The following is a 13,130-nucleotide window of genomic DNA, read 5'->3' on the forward strand; positions in this document are numbered from 1 at the left end:
TAGGGCTGTCCCACTGAAAACAAATATTATAATAATTCAATGTGATGACATTGAATCAATGTGAAAAACTGATTGGATTTGCAAAATGTCATCAACGTAAGGGAAGTTCGTTTTTTTTTTTTTTTACTAACTTTTTTAACCTAAATCCAATGACATGGTGAAATGTTTGGTTTATTTCACGTTAAATTTACGTTAGTTGACAACTCAACCAAATGTAAACCAAAACTAGAGGTCGAAATGTCGTCTGTGCCCAGTGGGGTATATCGCCACAACTGTGCCAATGGTGAATGTCTTGAGAAATAGCCTAAACAATACAACATGCATGATGTGCCCATAGAGATCATATTAAATTACTAGAGGATCTATGTCATAAACCCTTCAAAGTTCCAGAATGGTGTGAAAATGGCAGCCATATTGATCAGGGAGAAATCCAAACCAGTCTAATTGGAATTAATGGCAGTAGAGAAATAACCCTGACTTTACTTATGCAGGAAAATACAACACATGTGATATGTCAGAAATTGTGTGATATAATTATTGTCAACCTAAAATAGAGTAATATAATTATAAATACCGTTTATACAGGATTTATACCAATTTTCTGTATAAATAGCCTCTAAAATATATGCAAACAGACCATAAATGTCTCAATTGTTGTTTTCTTGGAAAGCTGTGAATGCTATTATATGATACAATATCAGTACTTGTTGCATTTACAACTTGTCTAAGTCCTATCTATCATCAACTGATTTCAGACAGTGTATGGCTGTGGATTGACTGCATTGTTTGAATGGAATGTTGGCATATTGGCAGTTTATTTAAACAAAATATGGAATCATTCCTCTCTCTAGCTAGCTAGCTAAACAAACATACAGCTCAGATAAAATTTTAAAATTAATAATTTTGCACAATATTTTATCACAGCACTGGCAAACCATGGTTGGCCAACTCCCTGACCAAAATGGCAGACCTTGATCCCATCATAAAAAGGTTCATGTCCATTCTAGTATTCTAATGCGGTAAATAGGTCAATCGAACTCGACCAAAACAATGGAATTGCCATGGAAACACGTGGAGGAAAGGGCCGTGGGGGAAAGAGCCAGTCTCCCCCCAGCAAAATGTTAGGCTATTGTTTATATGTGTATGTCACACTATGTTGAGGTAAAAAATTATAATGCTTGTATGGATGTCAACACTAACACATGTTCATGTCATCTTGACCAATCAACTGCATTACAGTTAAAAACGAATTTGACTACCACCACCGATTTCTGTATGCTAGCTATGCTAACCAGTTTATACGAACGGGAGTTAGCATTCAGCAGTTACTTCTTCTAAACTTGAAAAGGGACAACTTATACATGTTGCGCATCGAAAACAGCCAAATATATAAAAATCGGACTAAAGTAACCACATTGTGGGCCTGTTACAATACATAAATCATGGCGGATTTGAGGACTATCCACTTTGTTAGATCAGATTTGTTGAATGTGCGCCTATCTGGTCAATGGAACGGCCTGCGACCCATTGACTCCTTTACCGCATATGTCACAACATTCTTTAAAGAACGCTCACTTCAAGAAAGTTCCATTATATTGTTAGTTCTCGAATACTCAATATTTGTACCTTTTGCTGCAGCAACATTATTTCCTTCAAATTGATGTCGGGTGCGGTTGCTGAGCAACAGGCGTCTCACCTACACTTTGACTTGTCTATCATTAACCAGAAGAAGGTGCCAACATTCTTTCTCAGAGCCATTCTCTACTGGCATGGATCTGTTTATAATCCTTGCCTTATTTCGGTACACAAACACAAAGGCGGGGGAAATTCAAAACATTCGAAGCAAAACACAAACTCTCTCTCTCTCTCACACACACACACACGCACACACACACGCTGAGCTGGAGGAGTGGCCAATGAAAGACTACTAATCTCTCTCATGAGCCGCGATCAAACGACAGGTTCACAACATTTTACAAGACGCACATACATTTACAAAAGATCAACTTAGAAAACATTGCAATATTGCATGTTCTTGTGGAATATAGTGAGTGGGTGTGCCAAGTGTGTTTAGACTATGCGTGTTGCGAACAGACTGGAGTGGATGAAGCAAATAAACTATTAAAAAGTTACCGTTATAAAATGCAAGTAATTAATTTAGACTTCTACAGCCTTTCTCTGCTGACGGCGAAAGAGGACGTTCTGAACCCACGTTCATCAATGAATTGTTATGATTAGGCACAAGATGTATTCATAACCTATCCAATAGTATTTGCTTACTTTAGCATTGATTTGCATGTGTTGTATAATGTGTCGTCTTTGTACTGTTGTTCAAGGAGTTTTTAGTATTTTGCGGTCGCCTTTTTTTTAAACTATCTTGGTTTTTAAGAAAACGATATTCGGCAGGTTATTTTTTTATAGTGAGCAGCTTTTTGTATTAGGATTACATTTCACATTAACATTTACTGTTATAGTTTACTCACTTTACTGAGTAGGCTACATTCTATTAAGTAGGCCTACTATAAATTGAGGGGGCAAAAGTCACTTTTAGCAGAGGATGGTTTCGATCCATCGACCTCTGGGTTATGGGCCCAGCACGCTTCCGCTGCGCCACTCTGCTGCGGCGACTTTGAAGTCAGTTAAAGAATATATCACTGTTCCGTAGGTTTTGCGCCCCCACTAGTCCAAAATGTTTTTCAGCTCTTTGCATTGGGTAGTGTAAAGTGTCATTGTCACGCTCTCATCATTGGACTATCAAGCCAATTCGCTATATGCCTACTCACAACATGAATTGATTAAGTTAATTTCTAACCTTAATTTCATTTCAAACCTTAAAAGTCATCAGACCTACAAAATGTGCATTGCAATGTAGTGAATAGTAGACTACAGGCCAGGGGCCATTTTGCACAGACTAATAATATACAGTATGACTCATGCTATGCCCTATGGTGACTTAATTGATGGGATGGCCAAAATGTTAGTAATTTGAGTGAAATTATATGTGTTTAGTTTTATTCCAGTCTGATTCATATCCCCCCACAAGGCCAGCCTGGGAGGAGTTGCTGATCCCTGCTGTGATTTATGTCTGTCTGCATGCCTGTCTGTCTGAACCATTTAGCCTAGTCGCTAGACATCATGTCAGACACATAGGTCTTAACAAATCGGGTGCACTTAGTTGGATGTAGCCTACATAAGGTGCATTCTCTATTTGTACATTCTGTCTAAACGACTAAGGTCTTAACTTGTAGAATGGTGACGACTGGCTGAGTAGCCTTAAGTAGTTACATAGGCCTCTAAACCTATAGAGCTTAAACTACTGTATTTACACAGTATGTGTGAGAAGTGCTTAAACAAGGTTTATATTTGTGATTCTTTAAAGTGTTAAAAATGCACTGGTGAAACGAGTGGCGCTGAAACGAGACGTTATCGTTGTTGCGTGCTTCCTGGCGTTTTGACAGACACAGGAAGTGCTTGTTAATGAGAGAAGATGATGGAATGTCACTGTGAGGGGGAGTGGGGTCTAAAACAAACAATATTTACATTGTGTGTGTGCATGGGTGCGTGTTTGTGTGTGTGTCTGTATGTGTATGTGTACAGTGAGGGAAAAAAGTATTTGATCCCCTGCTGATTTTGTACGTTTGAACACTGACAAAGAAATGATCCCATGTGTGGTGAGACTGAGCAGTGGTGCAGTTCTTAACTCAACCACTGGTGGGCCACGTCGACCACCTAAACTAATGTTGCTCTAAAATACATTCCTTCTGACCATGTAAACTCCTTTAAATAAATAATAACTTTGTTTAGTTCCTCTGTCTTCCTCAACAGGGTACCAAGTACAAGAGGACAATAGCTGCTGCTGAGAGGAGGGGTGCGGAAGAGAGGGAGAGGAGGATGAACGAAAAAGAGGAAAGGATACAGGAGCAGAGGTCAGTCATGCAATATACACACTTTCACAAATGTATGCTACTTTTATACACTAGGGTTGGGTGCAATTCGAATTGAAGGCAGTCAATGCAGGAAGTGATTTGAATTTAAGTCAAACATTTTAAAACTTTTGAAATAAATAGCTTCTACTTTTTAGTCATTGAAAATAAATGAAATGTTTCGATTATTGAATTGTAATTTTAGTTTACTTCCTGAATTGACTGCCTTCAATTCGAGTTGAGCCCAACCCTGTTATACACATTTATTTTACAAATGAATATCATCCTTTTCTCTCTCTTTATCTCATTCCCTCAGGAGGTTACAAGCCCAGATTGAAGCAGAGATTCACAAACAAGAAAGACTAAGATGGGTAAGGATGTGTGTGTGAGTGTGTGTGTGTGTGTATCTGCATGTCTTACATACACATCTCCACCATGTGCAGGAGCAGCAGCAGAGGGAGTGTGAGCAAGAGACAAGAGGTGGTCTGGCTCGCACTGATTATGTATAGAGTAGCTGTAAATACACAACTGAAATCTGCCCTTTTTCCTACCCATCATTACACCCTAATCATTAGATGAAAGGATATTGATTATCTCTAGAAATATTTTGGACTCACAATCAGATTAATGTGACTAGTTGGCAGACGACTGTTAAACTAATGGTTGGTAATGGCAGACTATCTAGCTATAACCATGGAAATGCACAGAAATAATGGCAGGTGTTATGTAATACTCTATTTCTCCTGCAGGAGGCAGCAGCCGGTCTTGACACCTTAATGCTGCCATAAATTAGAGAGATAGGATAATCTATCTCTGGCACTCTAGTATGGTGAAAGGAATGCCTTTGTTTTCAGATACTTTTTGCTGCCCAAAAACTTCAACATCCAACAATGAACATTGGGACAATATATTTTATTCATCCAAACATTGGGAATGATGAGAAATGGAATATGGAAAATGAATGTATATTTTGTGATGTCATTAAAAACGGTTTAAAGGCGTTATAACGAAAACATTGGAACTTAAAGAGCTTTTACACTGTGTATATCAGGTTTTCATCCTTTACGTTGTGTAGGAAATATCAAGGAGGAAGACAATGTTTTCTTGAAGATAGGAATGTGATTTTAGCTTTCTAACAAAATCATAGTGATGATAATACTTTTGCCTCGTAACTAGCCACGCCCGAGGGAGCTCAGAGAGTGTGTCAGTATGACAGAAACGCCCCTCTTTACCAGAGTGCATAAAATATTGAGTTAAGAATGATCAGATCAGACTAGACGGACCTCAAGCTGCAGCTTTTGTCCATATTGGTCCCGACCCTGAAAATCAACACGAGGTGAAGACGACAAAGTTGCCTCCACTAACAATCAATGTTACGGCTGAGTAGCTGTTCTAAGTACTGTATCTAAGAAGGTGAATTTAAGAGGGACCATCCTGTTACTCTCTTCAAGCCATCGTCTACTACACTGCTCTCATCACCCCACATGGGATCACTTCCAGAACGAGTGAAAGTAAACAGACAACTAAGAAGAAGAACATTGTGACCTCTTGTGGACAATCTGAGCCTTACATCTAAAAGGCCATCTGAAAGAGAAGGCCCAATCGACCCCTTCCCACGAAGGCCTGGGTCCAACAGAGATACATGACGAAGACCTCCAACACGTAAATACATGCATTACCTTTCTTCCCAAATGGGCGGCAGTTCGGGGCAAAGTATTAGGATTACTGTGAGCGTAGGTCCATGTGTATCCAAGTGTTTTCTCTCTCTCTCTCGTCATCTTTTGTAACATGTGTCATATTGTGTTAGTCCGCTAGGGACCCGTTTTCATTGTATTACGTTTCTAATCCCTACCTATACCGTGTATGTGTTTGTATCTTGTGTTATCATTTTTAATTAGTTAGTATATAAATAATTACATCAATTTGTGTGGTATGGAATGATCAGTAAGACCCGGATTCGTGCAGACTTAAAGTCTACGACTTTCAGAATGAGACTGATATGAGGTAAATGATTAATAAATGACTGTTAAACGATAAGAGTTATCTAGATATCTTTAGAGTTAATTCTGTAAACGGTAACTCGTTAAACAACTTTTCCCGTGGTGCCCCAAATTCTTAATTAGTTAATTTTTACATGATTAATTTAATCTAGTAACAATTAAACATAGTAGGTAATTATTCGATAAATAATAGTCATCACAATAATGAGAGTCATGTCGCGACAAGGGGGAGGAGGGGGAGGCGAAGGAGGTACTACAGGAGAGGGGAGGGATGTGTGTGGTGGAAGAGGATAGGGATGGAGAAGAGGATGAGGGGATGGAAGGAGTAGAAGAGGAGGAAGTGATTGAAAAGGAAGAGAAGGATAGTAAGACTAGTGAGGGAGAGGAGGAGAGAGTGAGAGAATCAGAGGATATAGATGGAGAGGAAGAAGCAGACACAGTAGCATCAGCAATCGAGTTAGACACATCCCTGGAAGGTCCCCACCATTGTCCTAAACCTCCCCTCATTCACCCAACTTTAGAGCCTTGGAGAAGACCCAACCTGGGCTTGACATGAACCTGGAAATGGAGTCACTTGATGAGGAAGGAGAGGAAGTGCAGGTGGAGGAGGAGGAAGAGAAATCAGCCAATAAGATGATCACAGATGAGGAATGGCTTGAACCTGAACTTCATACATCCAATGGGACGAGGGAGAATGGAGTATGTGTGAAACTGTATGCCTCGGGTACAGAAATCTTCACAAAACACAGTTAAACAGTGAAACACATTTTAAACTAAAAGTATGATTTAGTATTCAACGTGGAAACTAAAATGATCAAAATCAAATAAAAATTTACATTTTTGTCATTTAGCAGACGCTCTTATCCCTCGACTTACAGGAGCAATTAGGGTTAAGTGCCTTGCTCAAGGGCACATCGACAGATTTTTCACCTAGTCGGCTCGGGGATTAGAACCAGCGACCTTTTGGTTACTAGCACAACGCTCTTAACCACTAAGCTACCTGCCTACCTCAAGATAAAAAATTATGTGCAACCCTCTCACCACAGGCTCAGATAAAATCAAAGAAGTAAGTATGGTGAAAAGAACACTCTCAGTATATAATAAACCTGGTATGACTTTACTCGCTAGTGAAAAACCAGAGAGACAATGGTTCTTACCTACACATAGAATGTTTATATAGAAAATAATGAATAATGAATGATGAATGATACACTTGCATACAATCTGCAATACACATGACAATACAATTTTAAGCCAGCCTAAACCAAAACCCAAAATGAACATGTTTGTTGGCGCAGTTGGAGCTCAAAAACACATTAGGCTAACCCCACAGTTACGCACGGTTTCGTAGACCCCCCTATTTATAATCCAATTGGCAGAAAGTGCCCTGCATGAATCCAAAAAATGATGTCCAGAGTCAACGAAGCCCTCAAATTCCCTCAGACCAAACAGTCCTCTCCAGCTCCTGATCCGACGAATCCAAGCTAGCTCCCGAAGTGTCTGGAACCTTCGTTAATCCAGCCAAGCAGCAAGCGAATTGAGATGACTCTCGCTCTAAAATATGAAACTATAAATCGTATTTTGTTAAGGTGAGTAAGGTAGAGTGCAGTTCAACCCAATTCAGGGAAAAAACTATTTTTTGTACATAAAATGTTTTCCCACTTCACAAGAGCATCTCTCTCCCTTTCTTTCTCTCCTCAGCAACAACTAAAAACCTGCGAAGCCCTCTGCACACCACCCATAGTCCATCTTGATTGGCCCAAACGATCACACACACTTCACATGAATAGAAACTGCCTCAACATATTTAAAGTAACAGTACATAATCATTTAACCAACATAGGCCCAACAGGGAAGGCTGTAGTAAAATGTAGAGTTAATGAAAATAAAACCAATCTGATTAAATGTATACAAGGTATACAAAATATACATCCACATATTATTATTACTATTAAACCATAGGTCTAAATACATGTTTTAACAGGTTATTACACACTCCCCCTACCAAAAACAGGCATGTCCTCATGACAAGTAAACCAGGGTAAAGAACATAGTATGTACAAACACAAGAAATGTGTTAACCCTTCTGTTCTGTTTCTTAGGGAATAAGGGATAGGCCTACACATAGTACTACCCCAATTCACTTGTATATAGAGGTGATATATCTTACTATACGAACAGACACCACACTAGGAACTCCAGGTGTGTCATAGGTCAGTAGTGTAGAAGATTTCTTAGTTCTTAGAGATCTTCTTATCTCTGCTTCTGCTTCTGAGTTGTCTTCAACTGAATCTGATTTCTTAACCTCATTTGTTTCATCCTCATTTGTTCTATATGTTTCCTCAGCTTCAGTTGTTTCTGTTGCTTCTTCAGCTTTATTTGTTTCTTCAGTGGACTCAGTTTATTTTTCTTCTCCTGATCTCGCCTTAGGTTCTCCAGTCACTACATTCCATGTAAGTCCAAACTGTAATTTTCTGACGTTTCTTCATCTTCTTTGTCTTGACAGTTTGTGTCAGGTCAATCATACCACACTCTTATGTCTTCATTCTCTGAATCGACATCTTCAAGATATTCAGATTATTCACTTCTCCACTTGAAGCGCTGCTTTCAGGATTGTTCGAATACACTTCACTCTGCTTCTTTTCTTTCTTTTTTCTTCTTTGCAGGGTTCTTTGACTCGGTGTTGGCTCAACGTCAGCCACTGGTTCTAGGCGCACTTGCTCTCCTAGTGGTAACAGGTGATTCCAATGAAGGATTTTGGTGGGTCCATCTCTCTTCTCTGGTTTCAACCGGAACACAGCTAAGTTTGGCATTTGACTGTCAACAACATACGGCGTAGAAGCCCAGCGATCCGCCAGCTTGTGCTTTCCTTTCAGTCCTAGATTCCATATCAGGACTGTCTCCAGGCATAAGATGGGAATAGCGAATCTTCTGATCATATATTTGTTTGTTTCCTTTGTTCTGTTTGTCAGCAGTGGTCTCTGCAAATTTGAATGAAGCTTGCAACTCTTTCCTCATGTCTGACACGTACTTCAGGTAAGTCTTCTCTGATGCTCCATCACTTGAGACTCCGAAGAACAAGTCTACAGGTAACCTTGTTTCACGGCCAAACATGAGAAAGTACGGAGAGTATCCGGTTGCTTCATTCTGAGTGCAACTATACGAATGTACAAGATGTACAATATGCTGACTCCATTTACTCTCTCTTTGGATTCTGTGTTCCAAGCATGTTCAACAACGTTCTATTAAATCTCTCAGGTTGTGGATCTCCCTGAGGATGGTACGGTGTTGTTCTTGACTTCTTGACTCCAAGCATGCTCAACATTTAATGTATAAGGCGACTCTCAAAATTGGGTAGAGTCTTTCTCTGGATACAGTGAGTAAAGGACTTGCAGTAGTCTTTGACCTCCGGTTTCATACGTTGCCAGTAGAAACGGTCTCTTACTAATCCATAAGTCTTGTCGAATCCCAGATGACCTGAGTCATAGTGTAGTGACTTCACCACTTCTTTAAACATCTCTGGCAGAAGTAACTGATAGCGACAAGGTCTAATGCGGAGGATTGGTAATCATGTATAGCACTCCGTCTTCAATCTTTAATTTATCCCATTCTCTCAGGAGTAGAGATTGCTGGATGTCCCTTCTTAATTACTCTTGTGACATCACCCTTTGCTAGAGCAGACCACACCTCACCAATGCAGAGATTTTCTTTTTGAACAGCTGACAGCTCAGATGGACTCAACCTTGGCAGCTGATGAGCACTCAACATAGTCAGATTGCAGTATGCTTGAGGAACGGCATGCATAGAAGCACCCAATTGGTCAATCACTCTGTCTTGAGATGATCGATGAGTCGGTCTGACATCTGGCACATGGCACTCACGCATGATGCAGGAATGTTTCTCCAATCCGGTTTCATTTCAGATTTATCATGCGGATGACGGGATAGGGAGTCGGCATCAATGTTCTGTTTTCCCGGCATGTACTTAAGACTAAAGTCGTAGGTAGACAATGCATCAAGCCAACGATGACCAGTAGCATCCAGTTTTGCTGAGGTCAAGACATATGTCAGCGGATTGTTGTCTGTTCTCACCTCGAACTTTGCTCCATACAGGTAATCGTGCAGTTTGTCAACGACGGCCCACTTTAATGCTAGATATTTAGACGTATAATAATATGCCATTTAGCAGACGCTTTTATCCAAAGCGACTTACAGTCATGTGTGCATACATTTTTACGTATGGGTGGTCCCGGGGATCGAACCCACTACCCTGGCGTTACAAGCACCATGCTCTACCAATTGAGATACAGAGGACCACATGAGCAGGGTAATTGCACTCAGATGGAGATAAACTTCAATTGACGAATGCAACTGGACGCAGATGTTGATCCTTGTCTTCTTGGTACAATACTCCACCTAACACTTCACCGCTTGCATCAACATGTAGTACATATGGCTGTTGAGGGTTTGCAAAAGCCAGCACCGGAGCTTTAGTGAGGCTTTCCTTCAGTTTCTCAAAGGCCATTTCACATTTCTCATCCCACCTAGATCCGAAGGGTTCAGAAGGCTTGAAGTACTCTGTTCTTTCCTTGGACTTTCTTCCTTTCTTGGCTGAGGGAAGGTAATCATGAAGGTGTTGGTTCAAAGGTTAACTCACTTTTGAGTAGTCTTTCACAAATCTTCTATAATACCCACAGAATCCAATAAAAGAACACAGAGTAGACACAGTGTTTGGTCTCGGCCATGTGGTTACTGCTTCGATCTTTGATGGGTCTGCAGCCACTCCATCCTGGGATACTATGTGTCCCAAATAGTTGACTGACGTTCGGCAGAATTGACACTTGTCCAAAGACAACTTTAGAACTTCTTTCAAGCGATCCAACACTTTGAGAAAACTCTCTTCGTGTTCTTCCAGTGTCTTTCTGAACACTATCAGGTTGTCTAAGTACACTAGAACTTCGAACAGGTTCATGTCTCCAACGGTCTGTTCCATAACACGTTGAAAAGTTGCTGGTGCTCCTGACACACCCTGCGGCATCCTCTCAAACTGATAGAATCCAGCCAAACATATGAAAGCAGTCTTCTCTTTGTCAGCTTCACTCATTGGAATTTGATAATATCCACTTCTGAGATCCAACACGCTGAACCATTTGCTTCCATTCAAACTGTTCAGGGCATTTTCAATTCGTAGAATGGTGTATTGGACAGGAACTGTACGTCTGTTGAGTGTTCTGTAGTCCACACACATCCATAGGTCTCCGTTCTTCTTCCTCCCCACTACAATCGGTGACGCATAGGGGCTTTTCGACGGAGAGATGATTTCAGCATCTTTCAGGTTCTTCAGATGTTTCCTTACACCTTCCACATCAGCTGGAGACAGCTGTCGAGACCTCTCCCTAAACGGTGTGTCATCAGTGACTCTAATGGTATGGCGGGTACTCTTGGAACAACCAACGTCAAACTCATGAGTTGAAAAAACATATTTTCATTCAATCATCATGTCAGTTAACCTCCTCTTCCATTCTTCAGATAAAGGTGAGTCACCGAAGTTGAGTGAAGAAGAAGTCAGCTTCTCAGGTAAGTTGCACTTACTCCTCTCAGGGGCAGCAGGAACAGGAGCTACATCTACAGGAAACAGGTAAGCAATGGGCATGCCACGTTTTAAGGTTATCTCCCTTGACAATACATTCCTGACTGTAACTGTTATTCTTCTAGACAACACAACCGTAGACGTCTGAATTTCAGGTCTCACAAGAAGTTCTTCTGGAAACCAGAAGTCTTCTGGACACTGGGATTCTTCAGGCCTATCTATCAAAATGGTCTGAGTACAAGTTGATACAGGAAACTTTGGAATCCCTGTGACTCTTGGTAGTCCACCAGGGGGCAATGTTACAGGTTTTGTCTGTGAAAACCATACTATTCCTCTTTTCTGGTCCCAACATCAGTTGGGATCTCTTTCATCTTCTCATAAGCCTCTTTGATAACAGGATGAACTCGTAGTGTGCTCAGGAAACCTTCACCTCCTTTCTCTTCGCAAACCATCATCAGCCTTCTCACCACAGAAGTGTTTGTACCAACCAGGATAGAGACTTCACCTTTCATGGCCAGGTCTGGACAAACCAACACACGTGCTTCTATGGTCTCTGCTACACCTACTAGTGATCCTGAAAACTCCAACTTCAACGACAAATAGCCATCATAGGGGTATTGCTCTGAGCTAAGGCCCCAAATCTCCAAGTGTTCAATGGGCTTTAATGGCAGATGTGTCAAGGACTTCTTGTAAAAGGATCTGTAGAGTAGGATCATCTGAGACCCGCTATCTAGTAAAGCATAGATGCCTTCAATCTGTACAGGAACAACTACACTAGGGCCCATTAAGCCGGTAGATAGCATGTATTTTGCTTCTTCACGTTTCTTGTTGCACTTGGTGGAACGTATCTTCACCGGGACGTCATGCCACTCCTTTACTGGGTCCCACTGTAGTTTCCCATTGACCGTTTCTGGCTGATGAGACGCTTGTTGACTTTCCTCAGATTGTCTTCGCCCTCAAAGTCTTGTTTGAAGTGTCCATCCTCTCCACATTTATAGCAGAAGATACCAGGTCGGCCTTCATCCTTAGTGGGACCTTGAGATGGATCAGCGTTCTTCCTTCTGACATTGAATGTGCAATCTGTCTTCTGAGTGAACATGTCAGGCTTACCCGTGGTGACAGCAGCAAACCTAAGTAATCTCAGTTTTCTTTCCTCAGCAGCTCCATGTCGCTGTTGACTTCTGTGGGTGCAGCAACAACTGGAGTGACAGCTGATGACATCACAACACTTGTGGGAACAGTCCTGTATTGAATCATATCTCCCTCCTCCCTTACCTCGTGAAGCAGCTCAGAGAAGGTAGGTGGATCACGCAGCTTGTAGGTCATCCGTATGAGAAGAGCAACCATGTCATGTGATAGGGCACCTCTCACAACCTGTTCGATGCGTTTGCTATTAATCTCAGACAGTTCAATTCCACCTTTGCAAAATACACTGTGCAGCAGTTTGTTCAATCTCAGCAGATATGCAGAAAGTTTCTCTCCCTCATTCTGGAACGTGTTTCTGAACCTTGCCATCAGATCAGATGCACTTTCAGTGGTTCCGAATGCAGTTTCAAGAGTGTTCATGTAATCAGTAGCAGTAGCTGTGGGATTTCCAATCTTCAAAAACCTCACAATG

General features: G+C 41.1%; 1 pseudogene; it reads right to left on the bottom strand.

The window, feature by feature from the left end:
* The window catches only part of LOC121542198, a 28,935-nt pseudogene extending 16,097 nt beyond the window's left edge, over positions 1–12,838 (bottom strand).
* Positions 12,839–13,130: the final 292 nt, after the last annotated feature.

This window comes from Coregonus clupeaformis, chromosome 27 (assembly GCF_020615455.1).
Source record: "Coregonus clupeaformis isolate EN_2021a chromosome 27, ASM2061545v1, whole genome shotgun sequence".
NCBI classification, from domain to species: Eukaryota; Metazoa; Chordata; class Actinopteri; order Salmoniformes; family Salmonidae; genus Coregonus; species Coregonus clupeaformis.